The sequence below is a fragment of the Amblyomma maculatum genome, chromosome 2 (genome assembly GCF_055883805.1).
Source record: "Amblyomma maculatum isolate TAMU_Amacu chromosome 2, ASM5588380v1, whole genome shotgun sequence".
NCBI classification, from domain to species: Eukaryota; Metazoa; Arthropoda; class Arachnida; order Ixodida; family Ixodidae; genus Amblyomma; species Amblyomma maculatum.
In genome coordinates this window covers 199,215,593-199,227,411 of record NC_139345.1, presented here as the reverse complement: position 1 = coordinate 199,227,411, position 11,819 = coordinate 199,215,593, and the positions used below count along the sequence as shown (strand labels likewise).

Below are 11,819 nucleotides of genomic sequence, written 5' to 3'. Positions count from 1 at the left end.
AGACTCGCGCTTTCACTTTGAAGTCTGTCATTCATACTTCCGCTCCTGGCTTGAAGACTGGCAGCGGAAGAGCCCTATGACGACTATTGAAGTACCTACGCTGCCCTTTCCGATGGTTACATCGTGATCTCTGAACTTTTTCAGGCTCCCCCTCTGAGGCAGAATCTCTTGGGAGGTACAGGGACTGTTGTTTGTAGCCGCCTGTCCATCAGAAGCTCTGTAGGGCTTTTTCTCAGTGGCCCTGGGGTGTCCCTGTACGCTAGCAGCGAAAGAAAGGGGTTTTTAGCTTTTTTAATCAGCCGTTTAATTGTTTGGACCATCCTTTCTACGTCCCCATTTTCCTGGGGGTATCTGGGGCTTGTCGTCACAGTGCGGAAGCCATAGTCGCAAGCAAACGACTGAAATTCTTGAGATACAAATTGTGTTCCATTATCCGACATGACAACGTCTGGTATGCCATGTCTTGCAAAGAAACTTTTTGGGGTGCATAATGACAGTGACACTTTTTCTCGAAGACAGCAAGGCTGCCTCTGGGTATCTAGAAAAATAATCTACGACCACCGAATACCATTTTTTCCTCAATATGGCAGAGATCAACGCCTAGCGTTTGCCAAGGACGCTGTGGAGTGGTTGTCGGAATTATAGGTTCGGACTTTTGTTGCCTCTGCTCCACACACACTGCCAATCAGTCACCAAAGCTCTCAGCTGGCAACTCAACCCAAACCACCATACGGACTCTTTGGCTCGAGCTCTGAATTTCTCAATTCTTTGGTGACTCTCGTGCGAGCGCATCAAGACCTCTGTCCGTAAGTTTTGTGGGATCACGCACACCTTTGAGTAGCACGCCTGCAGCGACTGTCAGCGTTGCTCTTTCCTGCCAGTATGGACGCAAGACCATCGTCAGCGATGAGAACTTGGGCCAGCTTTCTAGGCTGAATTTTACGAGAGCTTGACAGACTTCATCGGCTGCTTGTTCAGCTTTGACTCGTTCAAAAAGGCTAGCCTCGACGGCATTTGTTAAACAGCCCGAAAAAGTTTTGGCGACTTCGCCAATACTCAGCGCATGAGCATCAATTTGGTTTCCCTGAATAGGGGCTTTAGACGATACATCTGCCGTAACCAGGCTCTTACCCGGGACATGCATAACCGCAAAGCAGAACCACATAACCCTCATGGGAAAGCGCTGAATACGAGGTGGCAAAACATCTAAAGGTGATTTTTACAACAACGTTAAAAGTGGTTTGTGGTCGGTTTCAAACAAAATTTCAAGACCTTTGATGTACCCTTCGAATCGTTCTGCCACCTAAGTCATTGCCAACGCTTCCTTCTCAGTCTGAGATTATCTGGTTTTGGCAGGCGTCACGAGCGTGACGCAAATACAACAGGTCTTTTTTCACTGTTTGATTGAACTTGTATTAATACGGCCAAAACAGACGCTTGGGCAAGTTGGTCATCCATTGAGGGTAAACAGCGCAAAAAAGACGAAGACATAAGAAGTGCACAAAGGAGTGAGTTGAAAGTCAGCGCTCGTTTGTGCACTTCTTATGTCCTCGTCGTTTTTGCGCTGTTTACCCTCATTGTATCAATGCGGCCCCCTAAGCGATTGATGACGCATCAGCGGAAAGAATCCTAGGGTACTTTACATGATAGGTAGCCATGACGCGCGTCGAAGAGATCACGTCTTTGACGTACGACAGCGCTTGCTCTTGGGCTGGTCCCCACGTCCATTCGGAACCCTTCAAAAGCAAGTGACGTAAAGGCGCTGTTTTCGAAGCCAAATACGTTATGAATCTTGCCAGATGATTAGCCATATCGAGCAGCCGTCGAACGTCAGACACGTTAGCTGGCTTGGCCAGTTCTTTGATAGCACGAACTTGTTCAGGATCCGGCTTGATGCCATCTCTACTAAGCACACAGCCAAGAAATGTTATCTCAGTTACGCCAAAGAAACACTTTTCTTTGTTCAGAGCGACAACGGAACTAGCGAGACGATCTAAAGTTAGACGCAGGGGCTCGTCATGTTGAGCCTTGTCGCTGCCAAAAATGAGCACATTATCCATCATGTTTATCACGCCTGGGATTCCTTCAAATATCTGCGACATTTTCTTCTGAAAGATCTTGGGTACTGACGATATTCTAAACGGCAGTCTTTGAAAACAGTATCGCCCAACTGGCGTTACGAACGTAGTTAACAATGGCTTTCGGATGACAACTTAGTCTGAAAGAAGTCAGAGTTGGCCTCCATTTCGAAAACACAGAGGCACCACCTAAACGACCGAGGCTATCATCCCCTGTCGGCATGATATAGCGCTCGCGAAGTACACTTTTGTTTAATTGCGTCAATTCAGTGCAAATCCGAACCGCTCTAGATGATTTGAGTACTGACACAATCCCTGCAGACCATTCTGTTGGTTCTGTTAAGCGGGCATCCAGGCACTGGTAGTGGGCACTGCTAGCGATTAAGACCGGAGCGGGGGTGGCTCAGCTTGTAGACAGCTTGTCCGCAAAAGGCACTTCCTCTTTCTCGGCGATCTGTCCGCCTGATTGGAACTTCCTCTTTACAATATTGTCCCCGCAGAAAAGAGGAGCCATCCTGGCGACTCAAGGAGACGAAAGGATAGCGGGATCGTAATAGGGTTTCAAACGGTCCACGTGAACAATCTCACGCCCACGGCGACGAAGGTCGGTGGAAGCGGCTAGCGGTTCAACTAGGTAATTGACGGGAAACGTCTGTTGGAGCACTAGATATGGTCCGTGGTATTTGGCAGTAAACTTGCTGGTCAGACCTGGTGGTGTCGATGGGACCCCGAGCCATACGTGAGCACCGGGAGAGAATTGATGCACAGGGTGGCTGCTGTCGCTGTGCGCTTTCTTCTGGGCTTGCTGGTCCGAAGTAAGCGAGCGAGCCAGCTTGCGACATTCTTCAGCGTGCCTGGCAGCTGCTGAAAGTGATGTGTACTCTGAAATATCAGGACGGTAGGGGGGGATGGTGTCGAGTGGAGACGAAGGTTCACGCCCGTACAGCAAAAAAATGGTGAGAATCCGGTAGTTGCTTGAACGGCGGGGTTATAGGCATAGTTTATAAATGGGAGAATCTTGTCCCAATCGGAGTGGTCGGAGGCGATGTACTTGGACATCATGTCACCCAGTGTGCGGTTGAAGCGCTCTGTGAGGCCATTGGTTTGAAGGTGGTACGCGCTGGCTGCCCGGTGGATGGTCTGACATTCGCGTAGGAACGCTTCGACAACCTCGGATAGGAAAGACTTTCCTCGCTCACTTAGAAGTTCACGAGGGGCCCCGTGCCGCAGAATGAAATGATGAAGAAGAAAGGACGCGATGTTGGGTCCGGTGGCATCCTGAAGTGCTGCTGTCTCCGCATAGCGAGTAAGGTGATCGATGGCCACGATGATCCAACGATTCCCTGCAGGTGTATATGGCAGAGGTCCATACAAGTCGATGCCAACACGATCGAATTGGTCGGTACGGGAACGGAAGATGCTGTAGCGGAGCCGACTGATGAAGAGGAGAAGGCTTGCGACGCTGGCAATCGATGCATGAACGCACATATTTATTGGCGAAGGTGTACATACCGCGCCAGTAAAACCGCTGTCGCAACCGTTCATAAGTCTTAATTGACCCAAATGACCACACTGCGGATCATTATGGCAAGATGCGCATATATCACTACGGAGGTGGCGAGGTACGACGAGCAGCCACTTACGGCCATCTGGCATGTAATTGCGTCGGTAGAGGAGACGGTCACGAAGGGCGAAATGCTGCGCTTGACGACGAAGGGCGCGAGGAGCCGGTGAAAGTGACGAGTTCGTAAGAAGATCGATTAGTGATGTTAGCCACGGATCCTTGCGCTGTTCTAATGGCATGTCGTCGATGGACAGAGAAGACAGGACAATGCTGGAGGCAGGTGACAACGGAGCGTCAAGCGGCACCGGCGAGCGAGGTAAAGCGTCTGCGTCGGAATGCTTGCGCCCTGTACGATGGATAACTCGGATAACATACTCTTGCAGTCTAAGCGACCAGCGGGCGAGACGACCGGTAGGGTCTTTTAGTGAAGACAACCAACACAAAGCGTGGTGGTCTGTAACAACATCGAATGGGCGCCCATACAAGTATGGTCGAAATTTCTGAATGCCCAAACAATGGCCAAGCATTCCTTTTCTGTCACCGAGTAGTTGGTCTCGGCCTTGGTCAAAGTTCGACTTGCGTACGCCACAACGTATTCATCAACACCGGGTTTGCGTTGGGCAAGAACAGCGCCGAGGCTGACTTCGCTGGCATCGGTGTGCACTACGGTAGGAGCAGCCGGGTCAAAATGGCGCTATACGGGGGTGAGGAAAGTATCGTGTGCAATTTCGTAAAAGCAGCATCGCAAGCCGGCGACCAGGCAGAAAGATCTTTGTGAGCGCTGAGAAGTCGCGTCAGAGGGGCAATGATGGTCGCAAAGTTCCGAACGAAACGCCTAAAATAGGAGCATAAGCCTATAAAGCTGCGTAATTGCTTGATAGATGTTGGCTTTGGGAACTCAGCGACAGCGCGGAGCTTAGATGGATCTGGAAGGATGCCATCTTTGGACACTAAATGCCCTAAAATAGTGAGTTGGCGAGCGGCGAAATGGCACTTTTTCAGATTCAGCTGCAGACCGGCGTTGCTAAGGCATTTCAAGACAGTTTCAAGGCGAGTTAGGTGGGTCGCGAAGTCGGATGAAAATACAACAATATCATCCAAGTAGCAGAGAAATGTGTGCCACTTCTAACCGCGGAGAATATTGTCCATCATGCGTTCAAATGTGGCGGGCGCATTACACAGGCCAAATGGCATGACGTTGAACTCATAGAGCCCGTCGGGGGTGACAAAAGCTGTCTTGGGGCGATCGTCCTCACCCATCGGAACTTGCCAGTAGCTAGAACGCAAATCGATTGAAGAGAAAAATTCCGCTCCATGCAAAGTGTCCAGCGCGTCCTCTATGCGTGGTAGCGGATAGACGTCCTTTCGTGTGATCTCATTAAGGCGTCGGTAGTCCACACAGAACCGAATAGACCCGTCTTTCTTCTTGACTAAATCGACCGGGGACGCCCAAGGGCTACTGGAAGGCTGAATTACACCCCTACTGAGAATCTCGTCGACTTGCTCATCAATAATGCGCCGCTCTGAGGCTGATACACGATAAGGGCGTTGGCGTAATGGGGCGTGCGTACCAGTATAGATGTGGTGAGAAACAGTTGATGTACGACCCAAGGATAGCTGCTGGATGTCAAAGGAAGCTCGGAATCGGTTCAGCAAGTCGATGAGCTTGGCGCGTTGATCTGGAGCGAGAGCACTGTCGGTGGCTTTGTCGAAGGTAGCCAGAGGCGATGAAGGAGACGAGGAACGAGGTGGGCTAAGCGCACTGACGTTGTGGGAGATTGTGTCGGCACATGTGGAGAAAACCGGTGGGACGGTCACAAAATTTTCTGATCGAACAGGCTCAGCATGCCCAACGCACTCGCCACGTTGCAACGTGAGTGGATATAACGAATCGTTAGTAATGGCTAGTTCGGTGCGTCCGCTTCGTACACTAAGAACGGCGCAGGGCAGGGGAAGACAGCGTCGCGAGACGAAGAGGGAAAATGGGGTGAAGAGCACTGTACAGTCTTGAAGAGAGGGACAGTTTATAGGCACAATCGCAGCAGATGAAGGCGGGATATCAGTAGCATCCGCAACGGGGCATTTGGCTTCCCCAAGAACGTTAGCGGCAGTCGGTGCGGTGCACAGCGGAAAAAACTCTACTTCGGCACGAGCGCAATGAATTACGGCGCGATTGCGACACAAGAAGTCCCATCCTAAAATAATGTTACGGAGAATGATAAAACTGATGACGTAGAGAACGTTCTGAATGGTGACTCGAGCCATGCAGGTACCGATCGGTTCGATGTGCTGAGCAGTGGCGGTGTGCAATGAAACCCCAGAATATGGCAGAACAACAGTCTAACGTCAATAACAGGCACAGCAGCACCAGTATCTACAAGCGCAAGAGTACAAATATTTTCAATGGTAAGTTCAAATAAATTGTTCGGTGGCGAAGCAGGACTTTCACTGGTCGACGGAAGCGCAGTTCTTGCCTGCGGAACTGTGTCTAGTGGTTTTCCGGCATTGGCGAGGTAGAACGGCGACGCATCGGTGACGGAGAGCAACGGCGCGGAGAGGTTGAGCGGTTGTCATTCGAGAAGTGGTCAAAGTTGGACGAGGGCTGAGGGAACGCACGGATATGGGACGGCGGCTGTGCGTAGTTGACCGGGCTCTGATCTAAAGCGTACGGGGCCGGGTGACGGCGGCACAGGCGTGCAACATGGCCAGGGAGACCACATGCAAAGCAAATGGGCCGGTTGTCAGATGTGCGCCAAGGGCGTAGAATAGGTGGCGCACGGCACTGGGTGAAAATTGCCCGATGAGGTGAACCGTACAATGGAAAAGGCTTAGGAGGTGGTGGTCTTGCGGCAACCTCAGCATACGACAGTGGAGTGTGTGCGGGCGTCGGGACAGCGTCGGCATGAATGAGCGGAGCTGTCAGTGGAGCGGCATGAAGACTTGGTTGTCGAGGGGGCGGAGTGCGTCGGCAACTTGTTCCTGAATAACCTGGCGTATGGTCGGAGCCAGGTATGAACTGGAATGCGGAACGTTAGAAATTAGCGATAATTGCCGTGCAACGTCTTCCCGTACGAAGTGTTTAATTTCTTGAATTAGTGTGGAGCTGACAGGGGCGTCAGATATTGCCGCGATCGTGGCTTCAGGTTGTCGAGGGACGATGCGTTGCCGACGAAAGTCGTCGTAGCTTTGACACATTGTGACAACCTCAATTACAGTACGGGGCTCTTTTGCCATCAAAATGTTGAATACGCCTTCGTGGATGCCCATCATGATGTGGCGAATCTTCTCGGCTTCAGTCATCGATGCGTTTGCACGATGGCACAAATTGAAAACGTCTTCGATGTAGCTAGTGAAGGTTTCTCCTGTTTGCTGCACCCGCTCGCGTAAACGGTGTTCGGCGCGAAGCTTGCGGACCGCAGGGCGACCGAAGACATCCACGAAGCGAGATTTAAAAGAGGCCCAAGTTGGAATGTCAGCCTCGTGATTGGTGAACCACAACTTTGCCACTTGTATAAGGTAGAAGATAACGTTGTTTAGTTTCAAGACGTCATCCCGCTTATTGTGGGTGCTTACACGCTCATACGACGAAAGCCAGTCCTCCACGTCCTGATCGTCGGTACCGCTGAAGAACGGCGGGTCCCGCTGTCGAAGCACCCCGGAGCATGGAATTGAAGAGGCCGAGGTAAAGGGGCCGGTGGTGTTGGTGCTGGAGTAAGTCATTGAGGTTGGAATTCGGCGGCTGCGGAGCTCCAGGGCGAGAAAGTAGAAGAGAAATCCCGCGACCTCCACCAAGTGTTAAGCGGGGATCCAGGCACTGGTAGTGAGCACTGGTAGCGAGTGAGACCAGAGCGGGGGTGGCTCAGCTTGTAGACAGCTTGTCCGCAAAAAGGCACTTCCTCTTTCTCGGCGATCTGTCCGCCTGATTGGAACTTCCTCTTTACAGTTCATCTACTTTGTGGATCACGCAATATCGCTCCATACGCTCGAGCTCCTGCTTAACTCGGTAACTCAAGGGTAAGGCTATGCGAAGCGCAACAAGAATTCCAAAAGGTATCGAGTTCGGCTTTAGTCTAATTTTGTATTCTCCTTTTATCCATCCTAGACCACTGAAAAGCTGCGGGTAGGAAGTTTCGACGGCTGTTGCGCTACTGACCGAGTCCGCAAATTTAATAACTTCCAGAGCCTCAAGCGCTGGGAGACCCAAAAGTACGGAGCGTAATGGTGAGACCACCGACACGATTTGCTGTACAGTGTTTTGTTTCCACTGGATAGTGGCATGAAACTTTCCCAAAACATTCAGTGGCTCATTCGACGTGCCTGTTGATTAGGTCAAACTTTTCTAGCCTGGTAGGTAAACCGTGAAACGTTGAGCGCACAACAGAAATTTCGTCTCCGGAATCTACTTTAGCAAAGACCGGAGTACCGTTAATGACGACCTGTACATACCGAGAATTAGAGAACTCCCCGTTCACCGCGCTAACGAAGTACGCCCCCTCGTCTATATGGAGAGATGAAAGTTGTACCTTCTTTCCATCACGTGCAGCCTTTTTCCGACATACAGCTGCGAAGTGTCCGGAACAACCGCAGTAGTTGCATTTCGCTGCTTTTCCCGGGAATGAGGCGGTGGGGTGCGCTCCTTGACCGCAGTTGGGGCATGACCCGGGGGTGCCTGGTCGGTAGCACTGGACTATGGGGCGCGGACCTTGTATTCGAGGTGAACAGTTCTTTGACGAGCTGCCCGAGTGCTGTCCTGAGGAATACCTTTTGGGCTGCCCTCGCTTGCTGACCGCATCAACATTGCCGGTCGCCGTTACCAAGGGTTCCTCGTCGGTTTCTCACAGTTGCTGCTGCTGTCGTTGGACGGTCTCCTTTAAAGGCGCTTTTGCCAAAGCGCTGGCGAGAGTCAAATTTGCATCCATTTGAAGTGACTCAAAGAGCTTAGCATCCCTGAGGCCGACCACGAACCTGTCGGGAAGCATGCGTTCTTTTTCCTTGTAGTCGCAAACGTCCGCCAGCGTGTGCAACGTGGTAATGAATTGGTCGACTGACTCTCCAGGCTCTTTAGTGCTACGGTGAAACCACGCGCTCTCATAAACAAGGTTCCTCGCGGCGACGAAGGGCTCGTCAAACTTCTTTTTGATGATTTCGTATTGTTTCTACTCTTCTTCGAGTAGTGCAAAAGTAGCGAATATTTCTCTTGCCTGCCCATCATATAAAGTAGAATCCGGACCTGCGCTCCTTTACCCCGCTTATTTAGGCCCGAGGCGAAGCGGTAGCCATCAAAAAGTTGGATCCAAGTAGGCCAGTGGACGTCCGGTCGAAGTCAAACCTTGGCGGAGCTGGAACCGCGAACATGCCGTGGAAGGGCTTGACTGCATTGTCCTCTGACATGGCGCCCGTTAACAAAGTTAAGGCAACGCCCCTCAAAAGCCAGAGGATCCCACTTCTGACACCATGTCGCTGTAAGGCCATTGCCGGACGCCGAACGCGGCTGGGCAGCGGGCAGGAGGGAACTGTGACTGGCCCTGATCCCGGCACGATAACAACAACCCTTTATTTCACGAAAGCAGAACCTTTATATAGCAAGCACTCATGTGACAAGTGACCTCATGGACAGACAATGTTTCAGGCATTCGATAACGCAGACACATTTATTTATTTACATATACCTTACAGGTCTCCAGAGAGGCATTGTGTAAGGGCGGACAAAAACAAAGATATCCGCAAAGTGGGCAAAAAACAAAATCACAATCGCAAGTGGTAATCATACAAAATACATAACAAATTAATATTATACATAATAAACAATATATCGCAATGCAGAGGGAGTTATAAGAAGTACTAAGCACAAATCATATAAGGCAAGCGAGACACGTGGCACAGGCGCTATCAGCAGAGGATACCTACTGAATTATATCTTTTTTATATTTTCGTACAAAGGTGTCCACTGAGAGAGCGCGCGTGCCAGGCGCCGCTGTTTTCTTTGGGGCGTTTCTGCCATCGCGAAAGATCCGCTTCTACACCACTGTCGAAGCAGTACACCAGACTACTCGTCCGGAGACTCCACTGCGCCTCAGCTGTACAGAATAACACGTGTGCACGCGCGCCGCCTCCAGTGTCAGAGGCCGTGCCGGCGGTGCCGGCGCCAGCTATTCCCACTTATACGCCGCTTCACCCTCTCGGTGCTGTAGTCGCGCGTCGAAACTTGAGCTTGGGGTCCCTATTAAGCACCAAGACCTTCGTTGCACATAACTAATATACGGTCGCATGGTGTTAGGTTTGGGTCGCGTGCGCCTGGGTATCGTACCGCTGCCACCAGTTATTACGGTTGAGGCTCGCGTGCTCAGCCTGCAGCTAACGCCAGTTGTTACATGCGGCGCGCGGCCCCCCAGTTTCGTCGGCCTGGCGGCTCCGTGGACGGCGGACGGCATCAACGGTCCCAGCAAAGACGAGGCGTCTTCTAACGAAACAACCTTTACTACAACATCATGAAGGAACGGGCAGAGAAGCTGACCCGGAGAGAATACAGACACTCTCCCACAGCTGGTGTCTAGCGTCGTCTCAACGGCGCGTCAAAGTAGTCTCTATCGCGGCGTAGTCTGCCGCTGCATTTTATAGGCTTGCCAGTTCACAGGGAAAGGGAAAGCCCTCACAGGAAATGGAGAGCCCGACAAGTCTGAACACGACGGGATGACTCAATCGCAGGTGGATCGACCGCATCTCCTCCACCTCCTGCAGACGGGCGAGGGCGACGCACTCTCCCTCGAGCTCCAGGCTTGGCCAGCTTTTGCACACACACACGCACGCACACACATTTGGCGCGTGGCAGGATCACGTCGAGACTTGCCCGCGGGAGGAAGCGTTGCGCGACCGATGAACGGCGCCGAAATGGCCGATCCGCTCGCAGTTCTGCCTGTTGCTATGCGGTGGCCGCGTCAGCTGTCCAACTTGTCGGTGTCGAAACGTAACAACGGACTACATGTCTGGTGTAATGCCATAGGACCCAATTTCTTGCGCCTGGATTTTTGTACTGATTATTAGGCGGCAAGCTATACTGAAACTATACCAACACTTCACTCCGCTCCACACAATGCTGATTTATAGGCTCATTCGCTACCTTTAATAACAGGCTCCACAAGGGCACATTCAGTTTAATACCTTCTCAACGGCCAGATATGCCAGATTGAAGAAACTTAACAAGTTACTATATCATATATTGAAATAGAATTGAATACATAATATAAACCAATATTGAACTGTCAATCCATGCACCGTTTTTGTAATATTTTGAGGCCTACAGTCTATACATTAGGTAGGGCGGGATAAAATGAGACAAAAAGTTTGCGAACTCATAATGTTTTACTCATTTATTTATAAACCAGGAAACGTTGTACAGGAGCCTTCCTTGGCATCTTAGCTAAGCGGTCAGAAAAATTTGGAAACCTTGCAACATCAAAGCTGTGAATATCCTTCAATTATTGGAGAGTCCCTTTGGTCTCATTTTGCCCCGACCTACGGGGCAAAACGAGACATTTTGTCAAAACCAACAAAAATCAGTTCTTGCACTCGGCGCACTTCAGGTACAGTCCATGGGGTCCTACGCACTCTTCGCGAGCCCACTCGTCACACATCGTGCATTGTATTCACACATAACGAGGCGCTATGTTGCTTCATAATTATTTGCACCCGAGGCACTCCCAGTCGCATTTGTTGCTTGTTGATTGCTTCGCGTTCTATAGCCTGCGATTGAAAACTGCCACCAACAGCCCTTCGATTTCCTGTTTCGTTTTTTCGAGGCAGTACCTGACACCTCGGAAGATTTTGCTGCAACAAGTTTTGTCTTGTTAGGCGATGAGGTCAAAACGATGCTTGTCCTCGATTTCCTTCTTTTGAAGCGAAAAGCTTCACTACGAGGGTCAGAGTCGATCTTGCGTATGCCACATGCGGTATGCCGCGACCGAATGACATCACAGCCAAGGCCAGCTGCGCAGCCTTCTCGCCAAGCTTCGCCGACGTTGCTGATTTCCATAGGAACTGATGCATCGTAACTATCATAAACCATCGCTTACTAGTTAAGGGGTGTTTAACTAACACTAATCAGACATTAACCAGTACTCATAAAGTGCAAATTATGGTTAACTATCACTAACCAATAGTAGAGGCTCCGCCGGTGTTTC

The 11,819-nt window shown here is 50.8% G+C and overlaps 1 pseudogene; it reads right to left on the bottom strand.

Annotated features, from left to right (window-relative positions):
- Positions 1-208: 208 nt before the first annotated feature.
- On the bottom strand, positions 209-8,997 carry LOC146200903 (uncharacterized; annotated as a pseudogene).
- Between the last annotated feature and the right edge of the window lie 2,822 nt (positions 8,998-11,819).